The sequence below is a fragment of the Sturnira hondurensis genome, unplaced genomic scaffold (assembly GCF_014824575.4).
Source record: "Sturnira hondurensis isolate 20B ecotype Veracruz unplaced genomic scaffold, ASM1482457v3 Scaffold0014302, whole genome shotgun sequence".
Lineage (NCBI taxonomy): Eukaryota > Metazoa > Chordata > Mammalia > Chiroptera > Phyllostomidae > Sturnira > Sturnira hondurensis.
Genome location: NW_028086933.1, coordinates 10,147,076 through 10,161,609, shown reverse-complemented (window position 1 = coordinate 10,161,609; position 14,534 = coordinate 10,147,076). Strand labels below are relative to the sequence as shown.

At 40.1% G+C, this 14,534-nt stretch overlaps 1 pseudogene; it reads right to left on the bottom strand.

Annotated features, from left to right (window-relative positions):
- Positions 1-12,659: 12,659 nt before the first annotated feature.
- LOC118998479 (glyceraldehyde-3-phosphate dehydrogenase-like) lies at positions 12,660-13,449 on the bottom strand (annotated as a pseudogene).
- Positions 13,450-14,534: the final 1,085 nt, after the last annotated feature.

Genomic DNA, 14,534 nt, shown 5'->3' with positions numbered 1-14,534 from the left:
GAAGTATCATATAATCTCATTTTTCAGATTAGAAAATTAAGGGCAAGGTGGGAGGAGAAAGGCCCTTGTCTTTGATTTCATTCTCTCACCAGCAAAATCAGGCACCTGACACACTTCCTGTTTCTCACAGTGGGGCTAGTAAGTCAGGAGTTCAGAATCCAGGGGACAAATGACACCATTTTAGCTAAAACATTCTTTGTAGGAAAACACTTTTTAAAAGCATATATCTATTCCAGAGTAAAATGGCTCCTTATTTTATTTAATACATTTTTAAAGTTTATTTTCACTAGAGGACATGCTTATTGATTTTAGAGAAGAGGAAAGAGAGAGGGAAAGAGAGTGGGGAGTGAAATATTGGATTCCTCTCCTACATGCCCCAACAAGGGATTGAACCTGCACCTTAGGCATGGGCCCTGACTGGGAGTGGAACTGGCAGCCGTCTGGTTAATGGGAAGATGCTCCAACCAACTGAGCCAAACTGACTAGGACTTCACAATTTTAAAGAAAAAAAGCCAAGACACCTAAAAAATGTCCTCAAGATATGCCCTGGCGCCCCTGGATTCACATTCGTGCTCCTGGGTCCTGATAGCAAAGTTCAGATAGCAAAGTTCGTGGAGCCAGATAGGACAGATGCCCTTTAAGATTTAGTTTTGACTTTGGGCTGGGCCTGGTCACTATAGCAGGCCCAGCTGGGCCTTATGGGGAGTGTGGACATGGACGGATGCCCTTTGGTTCTTTCCCTTTCTTCCTATTTATGACTTTCTCTGATCACTCAAGTTGCCTGCTCTCCAACCTTTGGTCCACATAGGGTGTCCATTTGGCATACTGACACAAGCCCATGCACCTATCATTGAATGACTCCAGGTTGGGTAGGTTTCAGGTTCCAGAAAGAGAGACGGTGACTGGTCACTGCTCAGCTAATGAATCGTATGGAGGACACACAGAAGCCAGGGCATCCATTCCCAGAAAGGGACATAGGCCAGTCAGGGACTTTCAGTAGGTTTCCATCCCCTGGATCAGGTCCTTAATAAATCAAAGGCTAGGGAAACTGAGGCTCCCAACAAAAAGGGCCTTAAGGTGCAATGGTGTTTTCTACAGTGCTCATAATCATCCAGGACAGTCTTAAATCCATCACAGGAACAAAGGTACCTTCCACAGAGCTCTCCCACCAAGCCCTTTGACAGATTCACCAACACTTGCAGATCTTCTTCATGATTCTGTGAGCAGGAGGGGAGGCCAGAAGCTCTTCTGTGAATTGTATTCTGACTCCCTGTGAAAGGATAGGAGCAAAAGTCTCACAGAACAAGAAATTTAATTCATTGGGAATCTCCTGCCTAGGACTCTCAGAACAGTGCAGCTACAAAAAAAAAAACTTCTGCGTGGCCCATGAGGAAGACAGAATTCTGAGTCCTAAGCATGAGTAGTAGAACTCTACATTCGTAGAGTTCTACGACACTCCTACATGGATTGACATCTAGTTTTTATAAGATTAAAACTTGTTTTTGTTTATTTATTTTGTTTCTTGCCCTTATGGATTAGAGTGCTTACCTGTCTATGACTTTAAAGCCAGAGAGCTTCAAATCAGAGCTCCTGGTCTTTCAAGTGCTGTTCCTGCAAAGCCCTCATCTCATAAGGGAGGCTTCTACAAGACTGTGTGCACAGAGGATTTATAAGGTCTCCATGCACTGGGATGTAGGAGTTATGGAACAGAGCCCTTCCTAAGCATGTGATAGCACTGCTGGAAAAGAAAGTGCCCTGTCAGAAGTTCTCCAGCCAGCTGTGCAGACCACAGGCCACAACTCAGGTTTTTCCTAGAGTCCAAGCTGGCAAAGACAGCAAGGCAGATGGGATAGCAGATGACATTCAGAGTGGGGACATGCTTGGTCTCTCCAGGCATTTTGACCTCCCAAATTGAATATCCATCATTTCACTTACTGTGTATAGTGGTTTTTGAATAGATGGGCTAATATTTAAGCTCAAGTAGTCTAAATCACCCTCAGATCACTGAATTCCTGAGTCTGTAAGTAAAGGTTTCTAATAAATAGTCTCAAATTAATTATCAAGCAAAAACTGACTGGTATAATGTCATTAACTTTTTTTTTTACACAAAAACAGACAAGTTGATCCTAAAATTTATATAGCAATGCAGGGAATTCAGAATAGCCAAATCAATCTTGAAACAGAAAAATGAAGTTGGAAAACTTATACTTCTTGAGTTTGAGACCTAGTATAAAGTGAGTACAAATCAAGACAGTGTGGTACTGGTGTAAGAAGTGACACACATATCAATGGAATAGAATTGAAAGTCTGGAAATAAACATAGAATCAACCAATTTTTAACAATTATGCCAAGACCATTCAATGGGAAAAGAATATGCTTTCAATAAATGATGATGGGACAACTGGACATCCACATGCATGAGTGAATATAGATTCTACCCCACATCATATGCAAAAATTAGCTCAAAATCAATCAAAGACCTAAATGTAAGAACTAAAACTATAAAACACTTGAATAAAATATAGGTATAAATCTTTTTGACCTTGGACAGGCAATAGTTTCTTAGATATGACATTGAAATCACATGCAACAAAAGAAAAAGTGGACAGTTTGTGTTTTATAAAAATTAAATAAATGTTTGTGCATCAAAGTACACTATTAAGTAAAAATATCACCTACAGAATGGGAGTAAATATTTGCAAATCATAAACTTGATAAGAGTCAAGTATCCAGAATATATAAAAAACTATTACAACTCAATAATAAAAAGACAACCTAGTTTAAAAATAGACAAAGGATTTAAACAGACATCTCCATGAACAAGTATAAAAGACACATGGACAATAACTAAGGGTGGGGGGTGGAAAGGGGAGGGAGGCGGGGAGCATGGGGTGGGGGGCGGGCAGGGTTGGGAATATAAGACAGAAACCTGTACTTGAACAAGAATTAAATAAAAATTATATAAAAAAAATTAAAAAAAATAAACAGACATCTCCAAATTAACTTCACAAATGGCCAATAAGCACTTAAAAAGAGGCTCGATATCATTAGTCATTAGGGAAATGCAAATCCAAACCACAAGATATCTCTTCACACCCACTAGATGGCTAGAGTCAAAAGACAGATAACAAGTGTTATTGAGGATGTGGAGTAAAAGGAATCTTCATACACAAGGCTGGTGGGAATGTAAATTAGTGTGGCTGCTTTGGAAGACAATTTGCCAGTTTCTCAGATGTTAAGAGTTTACTTAGATGACACAGCGATTCTGTTCATAGGTGCATCCCCCCCCAAATTGAAAATATCTACATATAAAACCTATACACAAATGTTCATAGCAACATATTCATAACCACCAAAAAGTGGAAACAAACCAAATGACCATCAACTGATGAGTGAATAAACAAAACGTAGTCTGTTTATACAATGGAATATTATTCAGCTGCAACAGGAATGCTGGAGCACGGATGAATATGCTATGACACAGATGAGCTTTGAGAACATTATGCTGAGTGAAAGAAGGCAGACATAAAAGCCCACATATTATACTATTCTATTTATATGAAATCTCCAGAATAGGCAAATCTACAGAGACAGAAAGTATATTAGTGGTTGCAAGGAGCTAGATGAGAGAAAAATAAGACGACACTGCTGAGGAGGATGGGGTTTCTTTTGTGGATAATTAAAATGTTCTAGGGTCAGTGCTGATGGTCACACAAATTTGTAATATATTAATGGTATTTAATTGTACACTTTAAGTTGTAATTTTTAAAAATTGCAAAGAGAGAGAGAGAGAGAACAACTGATTGTCCAGGAGTCAAGTCACATGATTTAAAAAGCTGCCAAGAGAGGAAAGCTTTGAAGGCCTGAAGGGGCAGACTGAGTCCTGGAGAGGAGCAGGCTGCTCTCACTGGGGTATAAAACAATCAGATAATGGTTTTGATTCAGATGTGATTTAATTCAGTAAACAACTTTAGAAATCATTTATAAAAACTCAGAAAAGAGCAACCAATCATCTTTTATCACTGGAGCTTCTTATATGTATTATGGTCTTTTTTCTTATGTGTATTAATTATGCACTCCTTATTAGAATAACAGTGAATGATACATAATTAATACAAATCAGCAATACTTCTTAATATTCTGATATCTGTTTTATTCAATAACTTTTGAGAAAGCTACAGAATACATTTGAATAGGCACACATAATTCTGTAGTTACTATAACTTCAGGTGCTGAAATTTTACCATCTTAGCACAGTGTGTATTTTTAAGAGATGTTTGTGGTAAAAACTGGATGCTGATTTCCAGTCATGTGTTTTTCCTTCTCTTCACCCATGCTAAGTATTACTCTGTATGCATGAAAGCACCTGTGCCAAGATGAAAGATACTTTTCTTTAAGCAAATTGGAAAACATGATTACTCAATTATCTCCATTAAAGCAGCATTAAGTGAAAGCCTAAGACTTCAGCTCCTGAAGACCATTGAGCAGCCTGGTGCTATGTGTTCTGGATTATTTACACAAAGTGGTAATAACTACTGCAAGTTGATTGTACAATTTAGCAGTCATGGGCATTGTTGCTGTCAGGATGTGAAGTATTGTGCTGACCATATGTGAATTCAGACACTTGACATCACTGGAGCTAGCTTTTGCTAGCTTTTGCTCTGAAAGATGACTCAGTTCCATGCTGCCTGGACTTGTGCTTCACCTTCCACTCTCTCAGCTGAGATTCACGTTTACTAGAAATCTTCACATACATTGGCACATTTTTCCTCCCAGTCTCCATGTCTGAAATTTTTAATCATCATTTTCAATTTTCAGGAGCTGAGACTGAACAGGATCATGACCTTCCTAAGGGCATACCATTAATAAACAGCACAATATAGGTCTACCAATTCCCTATTTAATTTTATTTCCCATCATAACTGTAAATTATTTGGAACTTGGAAAATATTTTCTACTGACAAGACATTGTGAAAACCTGGGAAAGATGGCAGTGTAACAGTAGTAATGAAACAGTGTAACAAAATTCCTGGGACAAACCAACCACTATGAGATGCATCACTAACATCCACTCTCACTTTATTTCTTGGTATCAAACTCTGATCTAGTCTGGGGTGGCAAGACATTCAGCTAGAACACTCATACATACCAGGAACTTCTTTGTCTTTGGGAGTGCTAAGCTGCTAAGTTCTGACTACTATATGAGACACAGGTTCTAAGATTGTTTTTATAAGAAATAGACTCAGCTGGTGCACCTGAGACTCAGATTTGTTAAATCAGAAACTGAAGAGTCTGACATGGTGCCCTAATTGTAAACTAACGAGTTAGTCTACCACAGTTTATATACTCTATATATACTGACAGGAGACCTGAGGTGTTCTGGATCAGAGAAACAGGTGATTACTCATGACAAAAGCAGCCAGAGCAGCATTTTAACACCAGTTTCCCAATCTCTAGAGGAGGATGCAGTGAGGCCCAGATGTTACCTTCAAATACAACGTGGTTTGTGTCAAAGTAAAGGAATCCCAAAGTTAGGAGTTTTATAAGCTTCTCTTGGATTTGCCCCTTGAGATTACTCATTAATGAAATCTCCTTCAGGAAAGAGAAGGAAGACACCACTAGGTTTACAAACTTGGAATGTAAGAAATGTCTCCAGGGTGGAGGAGTTGGTTTTAACTCTCCAAATGTTCTTGGAGGTCTCTAGCTTAAGAGACACTATCTCCAATTTCCAAGGATTTGTTATCGTAACACACCTTTGTTAAGAAAGCCTGGACCATACAAAACTATGTCTCATTCATGGAAAGATTTTTTTCCCAACACCCAGGGGCTCAGTAGCCACCTTACATCTTAAGGAAAGCCACAAACCAAGGATAGAGAAGCAGAAACAGAAATGCCCGGGACATGTAGCAGTTAGTATAATGCTTGGTTCCTAGCAAGAGATCCCCAAAGAAACCAAGCAAGTCTAGGACTAATTTAGCTTCTAATTTACCTTCTTAAGGAAAGCCACCAAGCTCTAGCTTTTGGGCATACAAAGCAGATGCCTAATTAAAGGTCCCAACCTACCACAATGTGGATATTTACTTTGAAGGCTGAGCTGCAAAAGGCAGGATTTCATGCCTGTCCAGGAAGGGGCCACTGGGCTGGGTGGCCTAGGCTCCCCTCCATAAGGACATCACGACTGTTGGGGAAGCCAGGACACCACCACTGGGCAGTATGTCCAAGTGGGAACTGACTCTCACCACAAGGGGGTGGTGCTCCTCTATCTCTGGAGGTTGAGGGAGACTGGGGACTACCCCAGAGCCCCTGGCCTTGAAGGCACCAGCTATGTAGAATCATCTGACAGAGTGTGTACTGCCCATGCTCTGGCCAGTGTAGTTTAGGCTAACCAGCACCTGCAATAAGAAGCAGATGTCAGGAGGGAGCCAGCATCTCAGGTGCTGGCTCATCCAATACAACTGTGTGGAAGAACATATCTGCCAACAATATATCAGACAAAGGTTTAATCTCCAAAATATATAAAGAATTCATACAACTCAACATCAGGAAGATAAACAATCTAATTAAAATTATGCAAAGGACATGAAGGACATACAGAAGGCCCTTAGACATATGAAGAGATCTTCAACATCACTAGCCATCAGTGAGATGAAAATTAAAGCCACAATGAGATATTACCTCACACGGGTCAGACTAACTATGGCCAATTTGCTGCTGCAGCCAGAGGGTGATTTTCATAAGGTGGACTTCTCCAAACTGGAGCCTATGTGGGTGGTTGAAAACAGGCACAAGATCGGCAGGTTTGGAGGACCCAGCTGCCGAACCCCACTGAAGTAATGCAAACTGTGTATTTGTGAGAAGCCCAGCCCAGAGTTGCTGGGGACCTGGAAAAGCACGTGGGTTAGAAGAGGCTGAGTTACAACAATAGGATCTTGTGGACACAGGCGTTTGTGCAAATTCAATCCCTCAACTACATTAAAATCAGATATTCCCCTTGAAAGTAGAAATGGAAGATACAGGTCTGCCCTGTAAGGGTGGGGCCAGACCATCTGACTGAGCAAACATTTAATACAAACAGCTGGCACACTGATTGCCAGAGAAGTCAGACCAGGACCCTCAGGTGGCTGGCTATGGTCCTAGCTGGTGTGGCCCTAGCCGGTGTGGCTCAGTTGTTCCATAGTCAAAAGGTTGCGGGTTCAATCCTTTATCCAGGTGTGTACAATCCCCTGTTTGGGCACCTACAGGAGGCAACCTAACCATGAGTCTTTCTCATGTTGATGTTTCTCTCTCTCTCTTCCCCTCTCTTTCTCCAGTAGCAATGAGAAAATGTCTTCAGGTGAGGATAAAAAAATTTTAAAAAATGACTGTGACCAATTTTAGCTGCCACCTTGAGGTTATTTTTAGAAGGTGGGCCACCTCCTGACTAAAGACTTTCAGGTGGTTAGGCTGGGTCCCAGCCCACAGTCTGAAGGGTCCTGCTGCCCAGGTTGGCTGATGGGATATTTACTGCTCATGCATTTGTGGAATGGCCAGGGATCTGGAACTGACAAGATTGGGAGAGGTTGAGTCACGGGATGTCACCTTGCAAGCCCTAAAATGCCCAATCTCTAGAGGAGGATGCAGAATATTTGAATATTGAATATTTGAATATTGAATATTGAATATTGCAATATTTGAATATTGCAAAATGGGCAATATTCAAACTGATTGCAGAGTGCCAGGTTACTGGACTGCCTTGTTTGGGTGGGGCTGGAAACTCTGGGAGATAGAGAAGCTCACAGCAACAGGAGGTAGCAAGTCCAAATGGCTGTCTCCAAATCCAGCGGCTGCCCCAAGGTGATTTTGAAAGGGTGGTCTCTCTCCACATCTGAGAGTATGCAGGTAGGTGAGGCTGGACCCAAGCTCCTCAGGTCTGGAGACCCCTGCTGTCAAAGCCTGCTGAAGCAGTTCACACTGCACATACATGGCCTGACTACACAGGGTAGCCTGGAGCCTAAGCTAAGGAATAGGTCAAGAGAAAACTGGTCACAGAAATAGAATCTTTGTAACACAAGACAGCTGCCTTTTTCTAAGCCTCAAATTATACAAGTGAGCATCTTCTCCCTGAAAACAGAACTAGAGGGTACCAGCCTATTTGTCAGGGTAGGGCAGATCTGGCTGACTGGGGAATCATCTCAAAAGAGACACCTGAGACCCTGGTTGATGGAAAATCCTAGGATTACTCATGCCGAGTGTCCATGTAAGGACTGACTGTCCTTAATTTGTAGCTGCTCTTTCAGGGCAATTTTCTAGAGGTGGTCCACATAGTCAATGAAGACTCACAGGTGTTGGGGCCAGGTCCCTGCACTACAGGTTTAAAGGGCCCCCGCTGCCCAAAGCATGATGAAAGGGCACATACTGTGCAAGCCTGTCCCGAGCAGGTCTGGGTAGCTAGGGATCTACTACTGAGCATAGTCAGGGGAGGTTGGGGTCTTGATTCCTCCCAAGCCTTAAAATATTTACTAAGAAAATTCTTACAAAATGCAGAACTCCAAGTTTCTGGACTGCCTTGCTAGGGCTGAGTGGTGAGGGCAGCTGGGGTAACTACCAGTAACACACCTGAACACCAGGGTAGCCTCCTGGAGGTGGCCCCTGGGGGAGAGGCTGCTTCAAGGAACACTGTGTGGTGGTTGGGGCTGTGTCCTGCTGCATAAAGCCTGCTGAGAGAACGCCTACTGCACAAGTTCTGAAGAAAGAGTAAAGACGAGGAAAACATAAAATGCTGTCATTCTAACCAAGCTGACAAAGTATTAACATTATGAGGGTTGAGGCTTGAGTAAATGATTCGTTTCTTTTCTAAACTACCCTGGGAACTTAAACTTTTGAACTTTGCAGCTCCTGAAATACACTAATTCATTGTGTGTCAAGCCTGGAAATATATTAAACCAACTGGTAGCCTTCGGACGATTCCCTAAAGGACTCAGGACGTGACCAGACCTCCCGGCACCCATCCTCCAGACCTCCTGACATCTAATTAATAATCTAAGGACCAATTTTAAGCCCTGGGCCAATCCAAGGGCTAAGAATGCAGGACTGAATATTCTCAAGGATATAACTCTAACTATAAATCTCAAGTTTTTTCTTCTTGGAACAATTCTGGGTTTTTGCCTAACTCTATTTTCAGTTTGCAAATTCTAAGACCCTTGAATTAATCTTTATCACTTATTTGTAGACAAAACCTCCTGACTTTTTGTATTCTAGTGATACTTACAGTGTCAGCATTGTAAAATTCAAGTTCTCTGTTTTATTTCAGCAATACTGCTAGATTTAAGCAAGGTAGCTGCTTGAACCCTTTGTGCTTTGTCTTCTAGGTTTCCACTAGTTGGGTACTGTTTTTTATGATGAGGCATTCTTTGTCTACAGCTGCTACAAAACAACAACCCCCACCATCTGCAACACCAGCTCGATTTATGTTTAAACATTATGGTTAATCCTCTGTTAATTATATCTTGATGGATAGATAATCCTCTGTTACAAAAGACAATTTAGAATGACAGTGGCCACTTCGGGACCTTTTGAAATTCCCAAATTAGTGTATTTACACACCCAATGAGGAAATTTTAGAAATATTAAACAAGTTGAGTGAGAAGCATTTTCAGTTAGTATTTAGAGGTTTCTAAGTAATTAAATGATTCAAAGATAAACTTAACATCTCCTTTGCCTTTTTGTCTGGACATGAGAGCTTCAGGGGAATTTATCTTTAACATATGAACTTCACCCTCTAAAAGTTCCCAAAGAGTTCCTTCCTCAAAATTTCTATTCGTTGTATGTACAAACATATTGGTCCTTCCTCTTATGCTTTTCTAATAAAATAGACCAACTCAGTCAAAATAAATTAAAACTCTATTTGTCATTCAAATAAATCTTTGTCCTAAGTCCACCCGGAGGGCCCACCCCTCTAAAGAAGAGGAATCCAAACTTCTTGGGGACAATGTGATTGATATGCAGAAGCTCCTAAAAAACAGAATGACTTTTTATTTAGTTATTTTTCTTTTTGTTAATTTTTCCACTACCATTTATTCCCCCATACCCTCCTCCACTGCCACCCAACATTCCCCCACACAATCACCACACTGTTGTTTGTTTCCAAGAGTTCTTTCTCTTTTTTCTTTTTAGCTTGATCCCTCCACCTGCTCCCCTCACCCCCAGGCTTCCTGGAAATGTCAGCCTGCTCTCTATCAATGAGTCTGTCTCTATTCTGCATGTTAATTCATTTCACTCATTAGATTCTACATTTCAATGGAATCATATGGTACTTGTCTTTCTCCAACAGGATTATTTCACTTAAGTATAATGCTCTCTAGGTCCATCCATGCTGTCATGAAAGGTAAAATTTTCTTCTCTTATGTAGTCAAGGAGTATTTCATTGCATAAATGTCCCATAGTTGTTTTATTTACTCATCTACTGGTGGACATCTGGGCTGCTTCCAAATCCTGGCTATTGTAAATAGGCTGCAATGAATATAGAGGTGCATATATTCTTTCTAATGTTTTTTTGATTTTTTTGTATAAATTCCCAGAAGTGGAATGACTATGTTTAAGGCAGTTCCATTTTTGATTTTTGAAGTATTTATTTATTTATTTGTTTATTTGCTTGTTTTTAGAGAGAGGGGAAAGGAGGGACAAAGAGAGGGAGAGAAACAATGCACGAGAGATGCATTGATCAGTTGCCTCTTGCACAATCACCCCACCCCTGTAACTGGGGACCTGGCCCACAACCCAGGTATGTGTCCTAACTGGGAATGGAACTCATGATTCTTTGGTTCACAGGCTAGCACTCAAACCATTAAGTCTCACCAGCCAGAGCCCATTTTTAATTTTTGGAGGTAACTCCATACTGCTTTCCACAGTGGCTGCACCAATCTGCATTCTCACTAACAGTGCACATGCACACAAAAATGACTTTTTAGAGAAGAGCTCTAAAAGGATCCCAAAAGATTCAGGCATCTGAGCAGGTACTTTAAAATTTCTTAAACTGTAAATTGCTGATGTGGCTTCAAGGCTCCTTGCCAAGGACAAATACAAATTTTAATTGTCTTCTCCACAAATATTAATAAAAAATACCTTAGCTATCTGAAATAATATACTTAACTTAGTTCAACTGCTATAAATTATTGGGGGCTTTCCCTTTTGACTGAAAATTTTAAATGAAACTATTAAGTCTCTGGTTATATCTGTGTATATGTCCATGTATATACATCTACCTCTATAGGATATTACTAAAGTTGGTATGTATGTAAAATGCTCTCTTTAATTGGTTAAAGAAATTAAACACTTATATCAAAGTTATATAATAGAAACTTCCCTGGCTGGGTGGCTTGGTTGGCTGGAACCTCATCCCTTTTGGTCTCAAAAGGTTGTGGGTTTGATTTCCAGTGATTGTGGATTTGACCTCCTGCCAGGGAAGTGACAAACAGATATTTCTCTCTCTCTCCACCTCCCTCTAAAATCAATAAACGTATTCTCCAGTGAGAATAAAAAACAAAACAAAATAATCAATTAGTCAAAAATAAAATAAAAAGTTGAGGCTTTAAAAAAATATGCAATAGAAATTAACCCTAAGGTTGGATAGGATCACATAATTTGGAAAAATATTTGATACTGGAGACAATTTTGGTTTGGTTTTGTTAAATAGGCATGTCTTTGGATATATCAACATTAAATATAATACTTTTATTCTACCTGGGCTTATTAGTTAAATATATTCATTCATCCCTGTAGCAAAAAGTTGTCAGCAAGAATAATAACTTGGTAGGAAGAAATTTTTATAAGTAATCTATCAATAATTGTTAAAATCTAGTAAATTAGATGATATAAGTAAGATGAAAAGGTTGTTTTTAAGCTATAACTTTTTAGTAATGATTATATGTGTTATAGTATTTGTACTTAAAAATAGTTTCCCCAAACTGTTTAGTAACTTGAGACTTTAAAGTTTTGCCAGCAAAATAAGTGATGAATAGTCATTGAATACTCAGATCATTTCCAAATAAGATAAAATACTGAAACATTGACTGGTAAATAAATATCAGTTTACTTATTTTTGACTTCTTATTACAGAAAAGCTAAAAGATAAATTTTGATCTGTTAATGAATATCTGCAAATGAATTATAGGAGTAACAATAGAAGCAACTTTGAATGGAAAAACATAATTTTTTTGGTAAAACAAGGCATAAATTATGGAAATGCATTTCTGAGGAAATTTTTATTTTAGCTGGATACAGTGAACTTTATTGATGGTGCACGGCAAGGCAGGGCTCCCTAAACTCTTCCCCTCCTCAGAGGTTCTAGGATGGAAACCAGAGGTCAGGAGATTCTAAGTGCGTTGGGGGACTGATTTGGGGCAAGGACTTCCCAGCAGCTGAGAGTCTTCTTCCTGTCGCTGGGGCTGGTGGTCCAGGGCTCTTACTCATGGAGGCCATGTGAACCATAAAGTCTACCACCCTGTTGCTATACTCAAATTCATTGTCATACTAGGAAATGCTCTTGACAGAGTGGTTATTGAAGAAAATGCCAGCCCTGGCATCAAGGGTGGGGGAGTGGGTGTCACTGTTAAAGTTGCAGGAGACAACCTGGTCTCCATTATAGCCCAGGAGGACTATGCTCTTGAGGACCCTCTAATATCTACTTCGCTACCTTGTTAATGTAATCATATTTGGCAGCTCTCTTCAGGAGGCAGGTCAGACCCACAACCCACACATTGGAGGTGGAGACACAGAAGGCCATGTGAGTGAACTTCCCATTCAGCTCAAGGATGACCTTGCCCACAGCCTTGGCAGCTCCAGTAGCAGCATGAGTGATTTTCTGGGCAGCCCCTTGGCCATAATGCCACAGCTTCCAAGAGGGGCCATCCACAATCTTCTGGGTAGTAGTTATGCATGGACTGTGGTCATAAGTCCCTTCACAATGCCAAAGTTGTCACGCATGACCTTGGCCTGGTGGGCCAAGTAGTTGGTGGTGCAGAAGAAATTGCTGACAATCCTCATGGAGTTGTCATACTTGTCACAATTCACACCCATCACAAACATGGGGGCATCCAGAGAGACAGAAGAGATGATGACCCTCTTGACTCCACCCTTAAAGTGAGCCCCAGCCTTCTTCATAGCAATGGGGACACAAGTGGACTCCACAATGTATTCAGCAGCATAATCACCCCAGATCCTGCCAACGCAGGATCTTGCTCCCAGAAGATGGAGATGGACTTTCCATTGATGACATGCTTTCCATTCTCAGCCTTGGCTGTGCCTTTGAACTTGCCATGAGTAGAATTATACTGGAACATGTAGACTGTGTGTTTGAGGTCAATGAAAGAATCACTGATGGCAACAATATCCACTTTGCCAGAGTAAAAAGCAGCTCTGGTAACTAGGCTCCCAATATGGCCAAATCCCTTCACTCCAATCTTCACTATCATGTCTCAGGGTTGAGGCTGGCACTGTGTAAGAAGATGTGGGTGTCTGTGGAACAGGAGGAACAGAGAGCCTGTCTACAAAGTCTTTCACTGTCACCATTATTAAATGGATAACTAAGTATTGTTTCACAGTGCCCTATGATTTTATTAGAGCAAGTGTTTTAAAACTTTTGATATGCTTAGCAAACATCTCAAAACTCAAATGTTTAATAGTCTTCTTCGTAATCTAAAAATAACTTTGAGATTTTTTAAGGAAGACTCATGAAACTTTTCAAAGAAAATCTCTTTCTCATTATTAAAAGGGGAGATTACACTAAGTAGATATATTTGATATGTTGAAATTACAGGGAAAGCATTGGCAAAAAGTAATAAAGTATTTGCATGCAAATATTTATTAAAATAAATGTTTCAGAAAGTATATAAAATTTCTGAGAAACCACAATGTCCTGATGTTTTTATTTGAAAATCCAGTTGTTATCTTAATATATTGTATGTTGCAGAGAAAAGCAAATATTTTTGACAATTTCATTGTAATCAGATTTTTAACAATGTAACTTTAAGTCTTTGCCATTTACAGAGTCAGTATCTTACTCTGTTTTATTTTGAAAAATGTTGTATATGCAGAGAGATTAATAAAGAGGACTGACATGCTCTAAGATACAGGATTCTGATAAACTTTCATACTGTATCATCAAACTTCATGAGGAATATGCAGCACTCTGAAGAAAAACTAAACTTATATAAAAAATAATTATGTAAAACTGAATGAACTAATGAGGATGATTATAACTTTATGACATTTTATTTGAATCACAAATAATCTGGTTCTTTAATTGTTGGGAACTGCCCTGCCTGGTTTCAGGAGCTGTAACCCCCCCATGGCTAAGGCTGAGAAAGTGACCTTCGAACTGTAAGCCACTAACGGAGACAAGGCTTATCTCCCTGGCAGGGATGCCACTTCTGCTCCTTTTTCTTCATCCATAACTGGCCCCCAATGCTTGATCAGTTAGAGAATAATGGGTAAGATTTCGCAAGAGGGGGATGACTTAAGACAGGCATGATCACATGGAGGCCCCAGGCAAGGACTT